Here is an 8,960-nt window from a genome sequence, read left to right as displayed (position 1 = left end):
TTCCTCTTTTTTCTTTCTTTCTTTCTTTCTTTCTTTCTTTCTTTCTTTCTTTCTTTCTTTTTTTTTTATTGGAGTACATTGTACACTCCATGAGACAAGATACACATAAAATGTATCTGGAAAATTTTCATGCCTGAATGCTTTTTTATGTCAAATGGGTAGTTGCCTGAGTAGGAAATTGGAAATTGTAATATGGAACAATTTACTCTTGAACATTTCAAAGTGATTGTGTTTTAAAGTTTAATGTTAATGTTCAAACTTTAGGTGATATTTTACTTCTCATTAAAATGTCATTCAAAGACTAAGATCTTTCCTTGATTAGGAATTTCTCATTGAGCTTCTTATCGTTCTTTTTTTCCTTCATGATAGTGTTCTTACATCCTCCCTCAACCTTCCTTCTATCACTGGCATGCCCATTCCCATTTGACATTTTTCTGTGAAGTTCTGCGCTCAGTTGCCAAATTCCCACTGTTCTGAGTGCTATTTCCAAACCATAACTAACAACTACAAACATTTCAATGCTATTTTCATACTTCATTTTATAACACCTGAAGTGACCACTTGCACAGCTGTAATTTATTACAGTGTGTTCTTTGAGAAAATCCAATGAAGCAGAGAAGACTGGTCTAGAAAGAAAAGCTGGCTAAACAAGGGTATGATGTCAAGCTTAATTCAAATGGTTAAGGTTGGCAGACAGGAGAGATATTACAGAGAGTTCTTCTGTCTCAGGGATCCCTAGCCTTTTTTCCTTGGTTGGATTCCGTATTTAATGCAGGATATCCCAGGAGGGTATTAAATGTCAAGGAGTAAGTGGATAAGCTAAGGCGGAATGAACCAAGTTGAGGTTATTTCCTTGTAAGAAGCCATAGGATCTGATGTTGGAACAGCCTAGTAGGAGCTGGAATTCACAGGAAAGGCCAAATGGGGTTAGAACGTGTGGGGGATGTATGGCAACATCTACTGAAAATTTTTGTTAAAACAATCACCTGTTGGGATAACATATATATGATTCCAAATGAGCTAACAAGTTATTAAGCATATTGAAAGGAAAATGCTCTGGTCTCAGCCAGGGATTCATGGTCTTAAATCATTTGACTCTAATTTTTCAATATGGAGGGAGAGAAGAAAAGGATTAATGCTTGTGAGATATGTATATGTACATGTATAGCCAATATTGCCTAAAAGATAAGTTAATGAATTTCAGGATTCTAACATTCTTGACTTTCTAGGCTCAGTGTTATAACTTCTAAAATTATTGTTATATAGTCACACATTCAGACATCTTTTTAAAAAATAATTTTTAAATTCTTCCAAAAGTGATTTGTTGTAAGTTACTAAGTGGGACCTAACAAAACTGAAAAGCTTCCTTATGGCAAAGGACACAATGATTCAGATAAAGTGTCAGGCTACAGAATGGGGAAATATTTTTAATGGAGTATTACTCAGTCATAAAAATGAAATGATGACATTCACCAGTAAGTGAATATAACTAGGAAAAAAAATCATCCTGAGAAATGTATCTCAGACTCTGGATGTTTTATCTTCAATATGATGTTAGCTCTTAAATTATTGATAAGCAAGCTACAATTTGTATAGTTCATATGGTAAGGGACTAGTGGGGAGGAATGGGTATCTGTAGAAAGGGAAAATCAAATACATACTTATGAATGGACAAAACAGGGTAGCTGGAATGGGAAGATCAAGTTGCAGTGGAAGGGAATAGGACATAAAGGAGGGAGTATGTGGAGAGAGATGAAAAGCAAGGTTCATTTGAGGTGTCATATGGAAACTTAACGTACTAGAGGCTTTCTAAAATATACACATATGGATTCAGTCTAAATGAAATCACGAAATAATAGGGCAGACAGAACTCAAGTTGGACATATGTCACCTCCAAATGAAGCTTTCAGTGCCAGATTTCAGTTGCACCTAATCAAGTCCTTGGTCAATGGTTTCCCATAGGAACCTTGAAACAACCTAGGCTATTCCCAGGGCTATTTCTGGCTCTTTACAAATTGATGGTAACACCTTATTGCTATAGACAAATTCTTACAAAACTCATTGGGCACAGAGAGGTCAAGCTGATATGACCTAGAGCCTTCACTCCTAGAAACCGGTGTTAATGGTACTGGACAGTACTCTGCCTGTATCCAAAGAAGAAACGTAAACACCAACCTGATGACAAACTCTCCTGTTTTCAATGATGACCTTTCTGAAAAATACTTTTGTGCAATAGTGGCACAAAGCCTGTGGAAGTAACCAAACAATATCTGATTTGAATTATGGCCCACTGCATAACATGGAAACAATCCCCAAACCATTTTGTCTTTGAGAATAAATAAAGACCTGGAGGAAAACCAAATATTTCTATTCTGCTAAAGGAACATAGGAATAAAATTACTCTTTATGATATTTTGCTATATTTACAAATCAGTGACTCGCTCAGCCATCACAGGAGAAGCCTCCCATGGTAGCAAATAGAAACAAGCACAGAAACTCACAGCTAGAAAATATGTAGAGTTCAAAACCTTGGAACATTCAGCCGTAAATAGTGTGTTTTCATCTAATCCCTCCCTGCTGGATTCAAGGAACTCTGTGCAAGTGGAGGATGAAAAACTGTAAGAGACAGAGGGGATGGAGGACACCAAAAATGCAAAGCCTTCTAGTCACAACAGGGCAAGTTAACTCAAAGACACTGTGGTAGCATACACTGGGCCTGCACAGGACTGAATTTGATAGGGTTCTAGTGCATAAGAGAGTTGGACACACAACCCCATCCCTATCCAGAAGCTATCTCCAAGTGATAACCCTTTGCAAATGAAAAATTCATTTTCTCCAAGGAAGTCTCATTAGGGAAACAAATTTTGTTTGGGCCCAATTCTCAGCAGTAGATGGTCAACACAAAACAAACTCAATGTCATCTCTGGCTTCTTTGGAAACTTTTTATGTCACAGTGTTTAGTCAGGGAATTTTTTTTAACCTTACAGGTTCTTTGCATATATATCATGGCTTCCTGTTTTGTATTTAAATGGGATTCCTGTGTGTGCAAATCTGTGGTGAGTGTTCACATTTGTTGTGTTATTTGTACCTTTTTCGGCTCATTTTATTTTATATTATTCTAATTTGTTTGTGTTTGTTTTTTCTTCTTTTATTGTTATTTTTTAGATGCTTCTTTGTTTTCTGAGACTGAAAGGATGTGGACCCAGATGGGAGAGGGGTTGGGGAGAAACTGGAATGAGCACTTTTAAGGGAAACTGTAATCAGACTATGTTGTATGGAAAAAGTTATTTTCAATAAGGAAACTGTTGTTGATTTAATCCATACAGTTAATGGAATGGAGAAAACCTTTGAACTAGAATGAGAGGTTCTTTGATACTAATGAAACTGTATTTGTAAGCCTGGTAGTATCAGAGAATAAACACCAAGAATAAAGTAGGGTGAAGTGAAGTAGGTCCAAAGAGTTACTTTTTCTTGGGCTCTCAAGGAAGACTTCCCTGAAAATCGATGTTGAAGCTCAGGCAGGGGAGCGAGCAAAGACCACACAGAGGAAAAGTGGCTCCAAGAAGGTAGAGCCTTCTCCAGAAGGGAATGTAAGGTCTCTGGACTGTGGATCCTTCAAAAGCATGTTTGATTGCACTGTCAGGGCAAGAGGAAAAGATGAACTCAGAGTTCTGCAAGGCCAAATACTGAAGGGAATTCTAGGATGGAGTTTGACTCTTTGCTTTATTTAATTTTTTTATATTCACTTTAAGAGCCCTGGGAAGCTACTTGAACATTTTTTTTTAAAGGTCAGTGGCACAATCTATTTTATATTTTGGAAGATGTGTGACACACCATGTATGTCTCATGTGTGACATTCCTGCATGCCCTTCTGTCTACATCTCATTTGTAAGCTCTTTCTGGGTTCATACTCGGTGACACACCATGTACATGGCAGCTTCCAAAGTGAGGTATTGTTTTGTTTTTCCATTGTTTGTTTGGTTTTTGTTTATTTTTTGTTAATTAATTTATTTTATTTTTATATTTTTCTTTCTTTTAGGGAGTGGCTTCAAGGGCACAGGGCAAATGTAGAGGGAAGAGGAGATGCATGGGACTGTGGTATATGTTGTGAGATTCACAAAGAATCCCTACAAAGCTAAAAGAAATATGAAGCAAGCAATACTCTGTCTGGTTTAAGTAATCTCTTATTGCTGAGTACTACACCATGACCTCAGAATCACGTTCACTAGTTTGTAACCGTCACTAGGAAAAAGTGGTAAGAGGACGTGCATGACGTGTGGAGCTTCCTCTGCTGCAAGTGTGCATTGGCAGCCCTGGGACTTAGTGAGGTGCTTAATACACAGCCTGAGTGGGCTTATTTCGCTATTAAGTGAAAAATTCCTTAGATACAAGGCTATTAATGCAATTTTAAAATATAACTCATAGCTCTAGAAATGTTTCTTTTTGAGAAGTGTTGATTCTCATTCCAATATTATGCTGGAAGGGGTTCATACAAATTAAGTAGGCTTACAAAATGATGCTTGAAATAATGTCTCATAATAAAAACATGTCAATTGTAGAAAATTACAAAAATGTATAAGCTTTTAATGATGAAAATATAAACAGCTTATAATCCAACTGAACAATGACAATTACTGTTGCTATTAGAAATTTTTGTTTTTCTCCATATATGCTTTTGTATAAATAAATCTATATAGATATATGAGATATTTGTGAATATATGAAGAATTTAATCCTTCAGTAGCAAACTATTCTGTTTTATATCATGTTTTCATGTAATAACAGGTAAAAAGGAGGAATTTAACTAAAATTTAATGTATTTTATATACCAAGGTATATTTTTATTCTCCTATTTAGGTGCTTTTTAGTTGTTCTGTTACTTTTAGAAACTCACATTACTTTAATATATAATGCTAAGTCTGTACTTTTATAAATATATATTTAATAACATGTCCAGCCATTTAGGTAGCATCAATTCCTAACATGAAGTTAACTTTTTTGAAATGATGAACTTGTTTGAAATGATTATTTTTTTTTACATGTTACATTGCAGCATCCTAAATGCATGTTGGGGTGTGTGTGTTTGAACATATACAAGTGTATTAGAGATTGTTAAGGAAACATAACTACTGAAACATTTACGTTTATATATAAACACATGAAAGCATGTGGTTTGCTACTAAGTATCTCTCATATGATGACTGAGGCTGGAAGATCTATTCTTTGCTGTTTGCAAGCTGAGCCAATCATCGCCTGTGGTATAGTTTGAAACCTTGAATGTAGGTGAACTGATGGTAGGGACTGCAATCCAAGTCTGAGAACTAAGGACAAGAAGCACGGAAAGGCAGCAGAAGACTGACATTCAAACTTGAGGAGACAGACTGCATAAAGTCATCTTTTCTTTCGCAATTTCACTCAAGCTCTTAGGACTTGCATAATGCCTGCCCGTATGGGTAAGGGCCCTCAACTTCTTCACATCTGTCCAACTCAAAACACCGGTGACTTCTGGAAGTAGACTTTTTAACACACTCAAATAATACTTAATATGCTGCCCATTTGAATAGCCACATAAAATTGCCCACCATAACAGACATATTAATATTATTATTGTATATATTATTATATTTTATCCTATTTTTGTAAATTGAATCAATTCATTTTTTGTAGATTGAATCAAATTATGTAGCATGGCCTTTAAAACTTTTAAAGGTATTTAGAAAACTTTATTTTGCTGGAAGACATTTGACGGTAGTATTTGGTAATAATTTTAGTATAATTCTACTTAATTCTTTCTATTCATTTTTCTTTTAAAATTTTGTATTGCTCAGTACTTACTCAGTTTTGAAATAAGAAACTATTTCCTAAATAAAATATATTGTCCCTTATGACTTTACAGTAACTTTCATGCAGACTTTTTATTAAATTACAATTAATCATTTCTCCCTTTTTAAAGCTTTGAAAATTCTATTATTTTTAAGGATATCTAAACCTTCTTCAGTCAGTTGTCAAGGCCTGCCATTGAAAAAAATCACACCATTCTATTTTTTTCTCAATCTCTATCTTCATTGCAATTGGATTTTCTCCATTTTCAGGAGACAAGCTGTCTGAACTCTACAGCTTTTCAAACTCTCTCCTTCCAGACCAGACTCTGATGTAATTTCCAAGTTCTAAACACAGGCACCTATTTATTCAACCTGGAATTCATTTTTCCTATTTTTTTCAGGGCATACACTTTGTATTTGGAATTGCTTGTACTATGCTGCCAGTGTTTACATGGCCTCTGTTCAACTCTTACTTCCTCCTCTTGATAACATACATGGATGTGCACACACGTGTGCATGCACATACACACATATACCACAAAAATATATGTGAGGATTATGATGATGGTGGTGGTTGTGATAGTGATGTCTTCTCCATCTTTTCCGTGGCAAGAGTTTTTGAACTCTGTATCAAAGATGAGGCCTCTTATTCCTTTCTCCCATTATGCTTCTTGTTGGTCCCATTCAAGTAATGAATTATTTATTTTTAAATTGGTATCTTGTTTCTTTTTTGAAAGTTTTTTTTTTAAATCTGGAAATTTATTCAAAGCATGTATTGAGGTTGCAACTTCATATTTTCTTTTTTTTAAATGTTTTTATTGATTTATATGAATACACTGTAGCTGTCTTCAGACACACCAGAAGAGGGCATCAGTTTGCATTACAGATGGTTGTGAGCCACCATGTGGTTGCTGGGAATTAAACTCAGGACCTTTGGAAGAACACAGCCAGTGCTCTTAACTGCTGAGCCATTGCTCCAGCCCGAAAGTTTTTATTTTATTTTATATTATAGATATTTTGCCTGCATGTGTGTCTGTGCACCATTTATTTTTCTGGTGCTCATGAATACCAGAAGACATCATTGGATTCCCTGGATCTAGAGTTGCAGGCAATTTGTGAGGACCCATGGGTGTGCTGGGAATTGAACCTAGTTCCTCTGAATGAGTAGCCAGTGCTCTTAACTGTTGAGACAACTCTCCCAGCTTGGTGTAAGGTTTCTTATGGATATTTTTCCTTATCTTTTAACTCGTAAATCTTAGAAAATCAATAATCCATGCACATTGGTAGCTTTTTAAAGTGCATATGCTTGCTTCTGAGAACTTTGATCCTATGAAACCATCACATTTTATCAACCTTTCAAGATCAAATAGATCAAATAATCCAGTCCTAACCCCATGACTCTTGGTGAAGCACTTGACTTTTCTACTTATGGGGCAGGGTTAATTTCTTATAGATATGTAAAACTAAAGCATTATTTCATAATTCAGATTACTATTTCATTCTGCATGTTGTGCTTCACTATAACCCATATGACAGTGAAGGCTAAGTTGCCAAAATAGGGTGGCTTGTGCTGTCAAGGTGGCTCAGTGTCTATGATGCCGTCTGCCAAGTTGATGACCTTAGTTTGATGCCTGGGACCAACATGGCAGAAAGAGAAAACTAACCCATACAAGCTGTCCTCTGTGCTGCCCACTTATGCCTTGACACACATTAAAATCAATCAATAAAAACACATCCTAAGAATGTGATTTTAGACCCTGGGACATCTGGTTAGTAGGTATTGTTGCTCTCCCCATGGGGCCACAAACCACCAGCCTTGGAGCACATAGGGAGGGACCCATGGTTCCAGCTGTATATTAGGGGATGGCCTTGTTGGGCATAGGTGGGAGAGGAGGGCCTTGGTCCTATGAAGGCTGGATGTTCCAATGTGGGGGAATTTGAGGACAGAGAGGTGGGAGTGGGTGGGTGGGTGGGGGCATATCCTCATAGAAGCAGGAGGAGGGGGGATAGAATGGGGATTTCTGGGTGGGGGGAAATGGGGGAAGGGGATAACATCTGAAATGTAAATAAAATATTCAATAAAACATTAATTAAAAAAAAGAAAAGAAATTTAAGACCAAAGTAAAAAGCAAAAAGAATGTGATTTTAAATATCTCAAGGAGCATAAATGCGTATTGCTGATCTCATATTTTCAGAATGGCCTCAGTACCTAGCCCACCTCTGCTCTTGGCCATCATCCAAAAGCTCATGTTCTTCTATTTTGTATTTATACCATCACATAATGGCCAGGTTCCTGATAGAAGAGAAAGAAAAGGGAGTGAGGTTTGAAATGAGAAAATTGCATGTCCAGAAAGGGCTATATCTTGTAGTAGACATTGGTGAAATCAGATCCTCTGAATGGCGGGTTTTAAATCATCACTGGGTTTGTGTATTGCCACTGGTGCTATATGAGAGGATGTAATTCAGTGTCTTATTAGTAGCTTCAGAGAACTGTATTGAACAGGTAAGATTGTTTTTATTTTAGAATTAGAAGTTAACTGAGACTTGCAGTAATAAAACAGAACTGACTGTGTAATGTATCGTGATGCACTTTTGTGGATAAACTGGGCATGACCAAAAGATTGAATGTAATGTTTCAGAAGCTATAATTGTGAAAAATAAAGGAATTCACTTTAAAAATGCAAAGCTCATTTTTGTCTTCAATGCCTATTATAACATGAAAATTTATCTTTGACAGAGTGTCAAATATTTCCACAAACTCATCTCATTTGAAGAGGTTCTTTGTTAAGCTCTCATGTAAATAGAAGGGATAGCTGGTCATAATCGTATAGATTTCAGTCAAAGGTGAGTTAAAGGATAGCTGACATTGTGCAAGAAGTGGTTTGTGATGATGCTCACTGACAATGTACTGAATAATATGTCTAAGTATTTCAACCTAAACGATGACTTGGGTACTGTACAGGAAATGTAGTGGGTAAGAGAGTTTGCTGTACAAATGTGCAAAACTGAGAGAAAATTTCTAGCACTCATGGAAATGCCAAGTTTGGCCTCCTGTACCAATAATCCCCAGTGTGGAGACAGCAGGGAATCTACACACACACACACACACACACACACACACACACACACACACACACA

At 36.4% G+C, this 8,960-nt stretch overlaps 1 protein-coding gene across 1 annotated transcript in view; it reads left to right on the top strand.

Moving 5' to 3' along the window:
- The window catches only part of Nkain2 (sodium/potassium transporting ATPase interacting 2), a 993,485-nt gene that overhangs the window by 61,205 nt on the left and 923,320 nt on the right, over positions 1-8,960 (top strand). The window lies entirely within an intron of this gene.

This window comes from Grammomys surdaster, unplaced genomic scaffold, assembly GCF_004785775.1.
Source record: "Grammomys surdaster isolate TR1022 unplaced genomic scaffold, NIH_TR_1.0 168, whole genome shotgun sequence".
Lineage (NCBI taxonomy): Eukaryota > Metazoa > Chordata > Mammalia > Rodentia > Muridae > Grammomys > Grammomys surdaster.
The sequence above is the reverse complement of the archived record's forward strand: the minus strand, read 5'-3'. Positions and strand labels throughout refer to the sequence as shown.